The following is a 12,500-nucleotide window of genomic DNA, read 5'->3' on the forward strand; positions in this document are numbered from 1 at the left end:
GTGTGTAAATATATTCCTATGTATGTATGCACGTATGTATGTGTGTAATGATGTCACTGTACATTATTAAAATATATTAACCCTCTGCTGGTGTTCATTTTTAAACAGATTAGTGTCAAGAGCCATTTACATTGTTTCCAGAAATATTCAATTAGTGAGGAAAATGATCGTGTTTCCTTGAAATCTTTATTGTGACACATTCACGTAAACATACTAATACTTTGTCGCATATATCTATATATATGCGTAGAGTGAAAGCATAGAACAGAGTGGGATGTCAGAGAAAGTAACTAAATGTATGTAAGCATGTGTGTGTGTGTATGTGTGTGTGAGTGTGTAGGTATGTATTTATATGGATGATTATTTATACATATGTGTGTATGCATATGTCTATCCTTCCTTTTCTCTCTCTTTTCATATATAGATTGCGCGCGTGTGTATTTATATATATATATACATACATACATACATACATACATACATACATACATATTCCGTTCTGCTCTGTTCGGAAAAACCAACGTTCCAGCGCACGTTGTCTAGTTTTCTTGTTCTAATTCATTTTGCCAATATTTATAAGTCAATAAATGTTGAGCTTTAGAATTTCATTAAAATTTACCAGGTATATATCTTCAAATTCTTTGTTTCTTAGTCACCTATATTGTCTCTTACGTTGTTTTAACAGTTTGTTGTTTCATCATTATGGTTTCCTTCGCTATTAATCTTGTACATCGTGCAGTAGTTGTCTAGGTTATCTATGCGTTACACAGAAACCTTACACTTTTTTTTTTTAGTAATGAAACTGATGCTGCTGTTATGTAGTGGATTTAATCTGTGATTCTTGTTGTAAATGCGTAGTTAGTTAGCACTGAGTGTTGTACATGTTTGGCCTATATAACAACGTGAGAAGTTGTTCTTTTCCATATGCAATTGAATTCATAAATAGTATTATTTTTTCTTATTTACTCGCTGGATTATGTTCTTTCGTTATTTTTATAAACGTTTTTTTTTATTTGTGTTGTTTTCGAATATTTTTTATGATATCTTAAAGTGTAGTGTAATTGTATTTGTATACTTCCTCCTGAGGTTGTTGATAATTCATTTATCAATAGAACATTTAACTATGAATATTGTACTTTTGTGTCTGAAGAATTTGTTGTGTTGTATTTCTATCATGATTCTCTCAGTCTTGACTATGAAATAAATGAAGCAACAGTACATGCGCAGACAACTTATACAAGATACAAAGAAACCTATACACTAGATAGTCGACTTATAATTCTAACAGTAAAAATTCACAGTCCCTCGGTAATAACTTCAACAATCAAAATGGCCTTGTCTATTATAAGGATGTAACAATACACTTCAACATCTCTTCTGCTGCAAGATGTAACTACAGAGCCTAGAAACAGTATATATATATATATATATATATATATATATATGTGTGTGTGTATGTATGTATGTATGTATATGTGCGTGTGTGTTTGTGTGTGTGTGCATATATATAATGCGTGTGTATATGCATATATATTCATATATGTATGTATATATACATATATATATATATATTTATGTGTGTGTGTATCTGTGCGTGAGTATGTGCGTATGTTCGTTTGCGTGTGTGTGTTTGTGAGTGTGTGCGTGTGTGTGTGTGCGTGCGTGTGTGTGTGTGTGTGTGTGTGTGTGTGTGTGTGTGTGTGTGTGTGTGTGTTGTCTCCGACCACAGCTTGACAACCGGTGTTAGCTTCTCTGCGGCCATTAAGTTAGTGTTCCTGCAAAGGTTTGTGATAGATAAGTACACCGTGTGTAAAAATATATATACTAGGGTCGTTTCTTCTTCTTATTTTTATCATGACTTAACGGTAAAAGTGTTGCACTCACGATCTCGTGATCACGAATTTATTTCGTAGACTGAGTGATATGTTGTGTTCTTGGGCAAAATACTTCATCTCGCGTTGCTCTGCGATCACTTTGACACCTGAGATGTGGTACACTCTGCATCTGTTCAGACAATGTGTATTTGATGGAGAGAGTGACCTAATGTGTGGCACGAACATTTGGCCGCTATAAACAAATCATTTGTGTAGGTCGTTCGGCAAAAATCGAACGCTCAATGGGAGAGGCCATCATTATTATTATTGTATTATAAGTTTGTGCTTTGGTGTTTTTGTTTTTTGTATTTTTTAAAGATTTCTTACAGACAGACAGTTTTTCCTCTAGATCTCTTAAAAAATTTCCTTTCGCCACCGAATTTAATCCTTCTCCGTTTCAATTTTCAAATATACGTGGAGAAATTGCTGTCATTATTCTTCACAAAGTTTCCGAAAGAAAAAAATGGCGTTGAAGTGGCGTTAGTGATTCCGTTAGTGAATAATTTACTCGTATATTTTAGTTGAGATTCTTGTCATTATATTTTGTGTTTCTTAATCAACTATAATTTATTTTCAAAATATTTCTATTTAATAATTACTGAAATGATGATTCATTACTTGGCTATAAAATAAATGAAATAAATGAAACAATAACACATGCGCAGACATCTTATACAAGATACAAAGAAACCTACTAGATGATGTATTTCGTTTGAAGCAAACAAGTACTTAATTTTGTCAGAGCTGATGTGGAAGATACTAAAATCTGAACGAAAGCGAGAAAGCAAGGATTCTGAGAAACAAATGAAGCAGAACTAATACTCAAAACCAGGCAAATAGAAAATGTGCCAATGTCAAGTATAGAGGACTGAAATAGGAAATAATAAATCAAAAGCGTCTGTAACGAATACAACATATTTTCAAAGATGAATGTATATACAGAATATATTGTTATTTTGAATATAGGAAGTATTTCAATATCTCTTTTCAATTAGTGATTACACCGTCGCACGATCTAATAGAGATAACGGGTTAATCACTGTCAAATCATCTGCTACTAAATTTTGAAGCAAAAGGAAGTTTAAACTAGTTAACATCGTCTTGACTTGAAGCGCTTTGGTCATAGCTTTGCTCGTTTATGGCTAACAACAAAAGCAATATAATAAATACAATACATTAATCTTGATCCAACTAGGTTTAGACGTCGTAGACGATACAACATTAAAAAGACATTAAACTAACGACAATAACAACAACAACAACAACAACAACAACAACAACAACAACAACAAAAACTGCAACTGCAGAAACCGCATCAGTATGAATTCATTAATAATATCATCAGGATTTCTATTAAATTCATTCATTACTTTCGAGTTAACTAACTTACAATTTCCACCATCGTCGTCGTCGTCTTCGTTGTTCTCGCCGTTCGCATCATCAACATCATCATCATCATCACCATCATCATCGTCATCATCATCATCATCATCAGCATCGTCAGCATCAGCATCCACATCATTAACATCAATACCATCATCATCGTCATCATCATCATCGTCATCATCATCATCCTCATATCGTGTTCATCATCTTCGTCATCATCATCATGGTCATCATAATTTTTATTATAATCATCGACATTATTATCATTGTCATTAACCATTGTCATCATCATCATCATCATCAATATCAACATCATCAACATCATTATCATCATCATCATCATCATCATCATCATCATCATCATCAACTCTATTATGATCAACGTAGTTATCATCGTCGTCATTGTCATCAGCATCGTCATCATCATCATCATCGTCACTATCAACGTCATCATCACATTACTGCAGCACAGTACCGTTGTATGTCATCAACTTGGTCAAGGTTCTCTTTGTTGCGTTGTGGACATCATCGCCGCCGCCGTAGCCATCTTCGTCATCGTCATCATCATCATCATCACCACCACCATCACTACCACCACCACTATCATCATTATCAACATGAAGACAGCATTAACGACAGCAACAACAAGTGAAGGACAAATAACAGCAACAAATAAAACACGAAACAATACAACAATAAAAGTAATTAGACACCATGTCAGTTCGATAATTATTGCCTTAATTTGGTAGAGTGGATTAGTAGGGTTGCGGTGGTGGTGGTGGTGGTGGTGGTGGTGGTGGTGGTGATAGGATGGCTTACACAGGTAGGAAGGAGAATAGCATTATGATTATGGTGGACGGTGAATAATGAAGATGATGACAACGACGACGACGATGATAATGACGGTGATGATAAGGAGGTGCTGGAAGAGGAGGAGGTGCTGGAAGAGGAGGAGGAGGACGAGGACGAGGAGGACGAGGAGGACGAGGAGGACGAGGAGGACGAGGAGGACGAGGAGGACGAGGTGGATGAGGAGGACGAGGAGGACGAGGAGGACGAGGAGGAGGGGACGTGCTGGAGGAGGAGAAAGATCAGGATGATGGATTTGATGATGATGATGATGATGACGACGACGATAATGACGGTGATGATAAGGAGGGACAGATGCTGGAAGAGGAGGATGAGGGGATGGGAGGGGGAGGAGGGGAGGAGAAGGAGGAAGAGGGGATGTGCTGGAGGAGGAGAAAGATCAGGATGATGGATTTGATGGTAATGATGGTAATGATGATGATGATGATGATGATGATGATGATGATGATGATGAGGACGACGGTGACGACGACGATGATGATGATGATGTTGATGAGAAGGATAAGGAGGAGGAAGAAGACGAAGAAGAAAAAGAAGAAGAAGAAGAAGAGGAATAAGATGAGGAGGAGTATACGATGGTGGTTTTGCTGGTGATGACTATGATGGTACTTTTACACTTTCTCATGTACAGCCAATGTAAGTTCCCTCAGGTTGGAGGGCACCATGCATTGTCTTCCTCTTTAGGGTAGTGCGATCGAGTCGGGCAATCTTCGCTCGTGTTCATTTGAGAATGGGTGCACCATAGCAGATGACAGCGACAGCCCATATGTTGATGGTAGTCATAAGGTTCTTTGCGTTTGGCAGAACCGTTAGCACGCTGGGCAAAATACTTAGATGGATGTCGTCTATCTGTACATTCTGATTTTAAATTCCACCGTGGCCGACTTTAGCTTCCATCCTTTTCGGGGGTCGATAAAATAAGTACCAGTTGAACAGTGGGGTCGATGCAATTGAATTAACTCGTTACAGCGAAGTTGCTGGTCTTCAGCCAAAATTTGAAACCATTATTATTATTATTGCTATTGTTGTTGCTGTTGTTGTTGTTGTTGTTGGTGGTGGTGGTGGTTGTGGTGGTGGTGGTGGTGGTGGTGGGGATTTTGTTGCTTTTATCATTGAGACAGAATCTTTAGCACGACCAGGCAAAATGCTTAGAGGTATTTCGTCCAGTTGAGCACTGAAGGTTGATGTAATCGATTTATTCGCCCACCACCATCGAACTGGTTGACCTTCCACTAAAATTTGAAAGTATAACAATTGTTTTTGTTTTTGTTTTTGTTATCGCTGAGGCGGCGAGCTGGCAGAGTCGTTAGCAGTTAGGACAAGGTGCTTAGCAGCATTTCGTCCGTCTTTAAGATCCTAGTTCAAATTCCGCCGTGGTCGACTTTGCCTTTCATCTTTGCAGGGTCGATAAATTAAGTACCAGTGAAACACTTGGGTCGATGTGATTGACTAGTGTCCCCTCCCCCCAAATTTCATGCCTTGTGCCTATGGCAGAAATGATTGTTGTTGTTGTTATAGACAGGATCAACAGTGGTAGAGGTAGTAGTTCTAACTGAAGGAGGTGTCAAAGAAGAAGAAATAAATAGAAGTTACGAAAATGAATTAGAAGCCTAATAAAGAAAAAAAAACAAACAGACGGACAATGAAGAACCTAAATGTAAAATGTGTCAAAGCAATGAGAGAAACAAAATGTCGTGAAAAAATCGATCAGAAGCCTTTCAATGTAGATGGTGATTATTTTCTTGTTTCATTGAAAATAAATGTAACAAAAATAATCAGATATAAATGCACAAATGTAACGTAAATAAAAGCAAGTTTAATAAATATGATAAAATGTTACTTGATATAGAACCATGAAAGGAATGTACAATAAAACACGTTCCTAGAGCAACACACCGGAACAGCTATTAAAACAACAGTAGATATCTACCTTGACACTTGTCATACTAGAAATAATAGGTGACGTAACATCAGGAACTTATCCCGCAGTTTGAAAGGGTATCCATAATATAGTGAAAATTCGGCAGTATGCAAATCCGATCTGAGAGTGAGGAGGCGTATATATTAGCCTCGCGTCTGTTAGAGATAGTATCTTATCTGCCTTGGGATTCAATATACGCTGTAGAAACGGTGTTTTAATCCAAGGTACAGAATAATGCGTTTTTGAAGAAGGGGAAAATGTACCATAAAATAAAGCATTAAAATCGATCTTAAATATTTCAAATCTACGTGATCACGTCTACCTACGAGAATTAACAACAAAACTGCCCTAGAAAAGCAGTACACCATCTTAAAATCCTAAAGGTACATTCATAGAATATTGTCAAAATAGATACATTATGTCTAGCGGCAAAAGATGGTCACAGCTTGATCAGTTTTCTTAATAGGTTTTCGCATTCCAGGTTGACATGAAGATTAAAACAACAACAACAACAACAATGGCTATGACCACGACTACCACTGCATAAAACAACAATAACAGCAACTACAGCATTCTCTGGAGATAAAACATCAGGATTCTTCCATAATATGAATTAAAAGCAAAAGATTACATAGAAAAAAAAAAACAATCTTGTAGGAACATTATGTGTAAAAGGTGGCAATAGTAGAATTGCAAACCTGCTAGTTTAATGGCTTTTCAGACAGAACAACAATAATTAAACACAGACAGAAGCAAAGACCTAATTAAAAAAAAAAGTAAAAAGAAAAAAACAGAGAGAGCTAAAGTATGTTATGTCTTGTTGACATCGATCGATGTTAAAAATGGAAAAAATTACAACTTGTTTCTTATATTTTTGTTCCTCCTTAACTTAGTTCCACTCATAACCACGACAACATTCATCGGAAGTGTACATGTGCATGTGCATGTGATTGAGTTGTGCGAGAGGTGTCTTGTTACAGAGTTCGTGTCTTCCTCGTATGGTCAAACGTTCGATCTAACAGAACAGCATCATCATGGCTTCGGTACAGCCATTTTACAAAATGACAAGGTGAACACAATTGCTAGAATATAATGCCATCATGGGTGGTCATAGGAGAAAAAAAATTCAAACAGATTATCCAGCTAGTGTTTTGATTGTTTGTTTATTCATATATTATAATTTCAAGCCAGTTCTATACTGCCGTATTTATATTTCAAAATGTATCTAGCATTTTCTCTTTCTACCTTCAGATTTATATGTATATATTTGCGTATACACACACACACACACACACACACACACACACACACACACATTGAGGGTGCGATAAGTAAATTGTCACCATTTTATATTTCTAATTCCGCGCATGCGTTTTTTTTTTAAATTTTTGTCGACTACACCGTATAGTCTAAATTACACAGTATAGCACCATCTCTGAGAAAACAACACCATGACGCAATACTCTCTGCTAGAAATTTGGAAACCATATGCTATACTATATTCGCGCCGGAAGTTCCAATACAAATATTTCAGAGTGTTTCGTTGTCAGTTTGAGTACAGTGCAATTTAGAGACATGTACTGAGAGCGAAAAATATCAAAGATCCAGTCAACATCATGTAATTTGGAGCGATCACTAGTGGTGGCGACGTTATGCCAACATTTATCTTCCCACACCGCCTCAAACTCAACATGGAGGCCTACGTCAACTGACTGGAGGAGGTAAAGCTGCCCTGGGTGAAGAAGGTGGCTGCTGGAAGACTCTACATCTGGCAACAGGACTCTGCACCATGCCAAACTAACAGAGGGTCCCAATCGTAGTTGCCAGACAGTGTTCTCTATCAATGTGCCATTGGAACACCAACACAAATTAGATTAAATAAGGAAACCTTCTTCATTCAAAAATATAAGCCCAAACTTAACCATTGCTAACACTTTTAAATAAGGAAATTCACCTCAATGAGAGAAAAAAATATAGAACAAAACCTAACATTCTATCTATCTATCTATCTATCTATCTATCTATCTATCTATCTATCTATCTATATATATATATATATATATATATATATATATATATATATATATATATATATATATATATATATATATATATATATATATATATATATATATATATATATATATATATATATATATATATATATATATATATATATATGTATATATATATATATATATATATATATATATATATATATATATATATATATATGTATGTATCTATATAATGATAAACGTCGCTCTTTCAAAGCCTAGCCAGGCTCATAGGCCCGGTTTCTCGGTTTCTATTGCGTGTGTGCTCCCTCCAGCTGGGCAGGACGCCAGTCCATCGCAGATGAATCTATACAGCTATCTGTCAATCTATCTATCTAAATCCCTATCTATCTATCCGCACACACACACATGTGCAGAGATACACGCATAGCAACGTATAACTTTTAAACTTTTAAGTGTATTATTGCTATATAATTATAAAGTACTCACATACCTACTTTAAGATACGGTTATCGATCTCTCTCTTTCGTGTTCACTATCTCTCTGTCTCTTTCTTTCAATTATTCTGGGTCCAAGCGTCTCTCTCTCTCTTTCTCTCTTTCACTTTGTCTACTTAAATATGCACACGTAAACACACACACACACACACACACACGCACACACACACACACACGTACACACATACATATATATGCGCGCAAGTGTATGTGTATACATATACATATGTGTGTGTTGTAGTAAATTCTCGCTTATTAAAATTTGAACGTTGCTCTTCCTCTCCTTTCTCTCTCACCATCTCTCTCTCTCTCTCCCTTTATGTATATATACAGAGAGAGAAAGATATATAGATATATAGATAATAGACAGATAGATAGATAAGATATATATATATATATATATATACACACACACGCACACACATACACACACACACACACACACACACACACACACACACACACACACACACACACACACATATATATATATATATATATATATATATATATATATATGTATGTATGTATGTATGTATGTATATATATATCAGCGTTTACACCAGAGAGTTTGGGAGATATAGATGAAGAGAAACATATATAGAGCGAGAAAGACAGAGTGTAACAAAGATAGTAGTTGATAAAATTTGGCTTTTGTTTATCGGAAGAATAGATTGAATGTCATAATTGGAATGGTTTACGACCAAACATAACAGATCAATAAACCGAATGAAAGGTTTTCAAAAGCAGCGAAAGAATTGAAAAGAAAAAAAAATAATAATACTTTCGAAGGAAGTTCGTGTTTGTGCGTATGCGTGTATTTTTTTTAATTTTTTTATTTCGTCTCATTCGTTTTATATTTCTTTTATTAATGTGTGGATTTTGTGCATTTTTTTTATTGTGTGTTTTTTTTCTTTTGTTTCTATGTTTTTCTATATGTTTCTTCAATTTGCTGTTGAAAATATGTGAGTTCTCCGTTTTTGTAAGGGAATAGAAAGAATTTTCTGAACGTTGCGAATCAACAGCTTTGTTTGAAGTAAACATTTTCTTTGATTCGTATCTCCTTATCACAGTGTAAACGAGTAGACTAGTTAAGTATACATGCATGTATATGCATATATATATATGTGTATATATGTAAATATATACAATATATATTCATATAGACAGATCCATATTATATGTGCATGTATACCCACACACACATAGACACACAGATTAATACATACATACATCTATATATATATATATATATATATATATATATATATATATATATATGCATACATAGATATGGTTAAACACACACGCATTCGTATGTGTGCGTGTATGGATGGATATATATATCTGTGTATGCTTACGTATAGGTCTCTGTGCGTATTCCTGCATAGTAGGTGTCTGCACAGGTGATGTGAAAATATGGTGGCCATAATGAAATTCTCTCTATCAGTATGTATGCACATATGCATGTATGTATGTATGTATGTATGCATGTATGTATGTATGTATGTATGTATGTATGTATGTATGTATGTATGTATGTATGAATATGTAGTGCGTAGATCGCATGCGTGCCCATATACTTGTAAGTCTGAAGTGGCGAATGTACATATTCATTGCGTGTTTTCTTTCTACACTGAAAAAAAAAAGAAAAAATCATGATAGCATTGTCTGAATATTTTAGATATGTTACGTATTTGTGAATGTGTTTCCACTGTTTATAAGTGTGGATACGTGTGTTTATCTTTGAATCTGTATGTTAAATCTTTCGGGACTATTCTAGTGATGGAGTGAGAATAGAGTTTTCCAAATACAAGATGGGATACATCAACGCTTTGAGTTATATAAATCTGTTAGTATTACATCAAAATGGCAAAGGGGAATGACTTTCAACTAATGATCCACTAGCAGCTTTTCATCTAAGTTCTCTTTCTGCTGCATCGTTCCTCCCTCTTTCCGTATCTCTCCATCTCCCTTACACTATCTTTCTTTCTTTCTCTGTACACACACATGCGCGCGCGCATACACACGCCCACACGAGCACAGGGGTATATTAATTTCTTTTCCTTTACTTGTTTAAAATCGTTTGAGTGCAGCTATACTGGAGTACAGCCTTGAAGGGGCTTAGTCGAACAAATCGACCCCTAATAGTATTTTTTGAAGCCTAGTACTTGTTCTATCGGTGTCTTTTGCCGAACCACTAACTTACGGGAACTTAAACACAAAAACGGCGGTTGTCAAGCGATGATGGGACGACAAACACAAAGACAAACACACATAGGTATATGCATATATACAATAGGCTTCTTTCACTTTCCGTCTACCAAATCCACTCATAAGGCTTTCGTTAGTTCGAGGCTATAGTAGAAGACACTTGCCCAAGGTATCACGCAGTGGGACTGGACCCGAAACCATGTGGTTGGGAAGCAAAATTCTTACTACACAGCTATACATTTGTGCAAAGACACATGTACATATTTATACACGTGCAGTTATATACGTCCGTACACATACACACATAGATATACATATATAAGTATATATGTATATATATATGTGTATGTATGAATGTATGTATGTGTATATATATATATATATATATATATATATATATATATATATATATATATATATATATATGTATATAAATATATATATATATATATATATATATATATATATATATATATATATATATATATATATATATATATATATATATATATATATAGAGAGAGAGAGAGAGAGAGAGAGAGAGAGAGAGAGAGAGAGTCATCAAGGTGTCCGTAGAGAACAAAATAAACACGTGTATGATTGTCAATAGGCTAGTATACGAATCAGTGTATAAAATATGATAGATTCATTGCAGCCGATTTTAGGAATCGGTTTCGCAATGGATTTTAGGTAATCAAAATGACTAACTAATAAGTACACTCTTCGGAAATGTCGGATGTGTGTGTGTGTGTGTGTGTGTGTGTGTGTGTGTGTGTGTGTGTGTGTGTGTGTGTGTGTGTGTGTTTCATTTACTTATTCCATGTCTGATATAACTAAATGTAGTTATGGCTGATATAGATGTACTTCACTGTAAAAATTGTTGTAATAATTAGACATTCCTTAACCTAACAGTTTCATCATTTTAGTGCTGTCTAACATAGCTGAGTTTAGTGCCGTTCTGAGATGTCTCTTTGGAACCGTGCCACCCGATTTGTTCGAAGACAAGGAGACACAAAGGATAGATCACTTACGCTCGTAGCGACATGCTTAGTAGAGCAACTACCACACGTTTGGCTTTAAAAAATTACGGAATTTCATTTCTCTGTAACGGATCCTTGATATAGTATTTCCAGTTTCTCCCTGTCTTTCATTGGAAGTGTGTCTCGTCTCCCAGAGGAGCGTTCATCTTTCATGATGAGATTGTTGTATCCAGATCAATTGCGAATAAACATCATCATCATCATCGTTTGTCGTCGTCGTCATCACCACCATCATCATCACCACCATCATCATCATCATCATCATCATCATCATCACCACCACCACCACCACCACCACCACCATCATCATCATCATCATCATCATCATCATCATCATCATCATCATCATATTCATCATCATATTCATCATCGTCGTAATTCTCCCTGTTTGGTGTCCTTTCCCTGCAACATATCATTGCTGCCCATAAATAACAGCCATATGTCTCTGAGTGACACTAGGAACGGATTGCACGAAACTAAACCACAATCTCAACAGAAGCAGAATAATAGCAGTACTCATTCCCTGATGCAGTGCCAGGCAGTCGCTCTCATGACTTCTCATCTTAACTGATTAGAAGTGTTATAATTTAATCGTTCTGCCTTGTTATAAAAGATAGGCTACAGAAGATATTCTGCTCAGTTTTTTTTTTTTTTTTACCGTAACCAGTTGAGCATGTCAC

The sequence above is a fragment of the Octopus bimaculoides genome, chromosome 13, assembly GCF_046866305.1.
Source record: "Octopus bimaculoides isolate indiv1 chromosome 13, ASM4686630v1, whole genome shotgun sequence".
NCBI classification, from domain to species: Eukaryota; Metazoa; Mollusca; class Cephalopoda; order Octopoda; family Octopodidae; genus Octopus; species Octopus bimaculoides.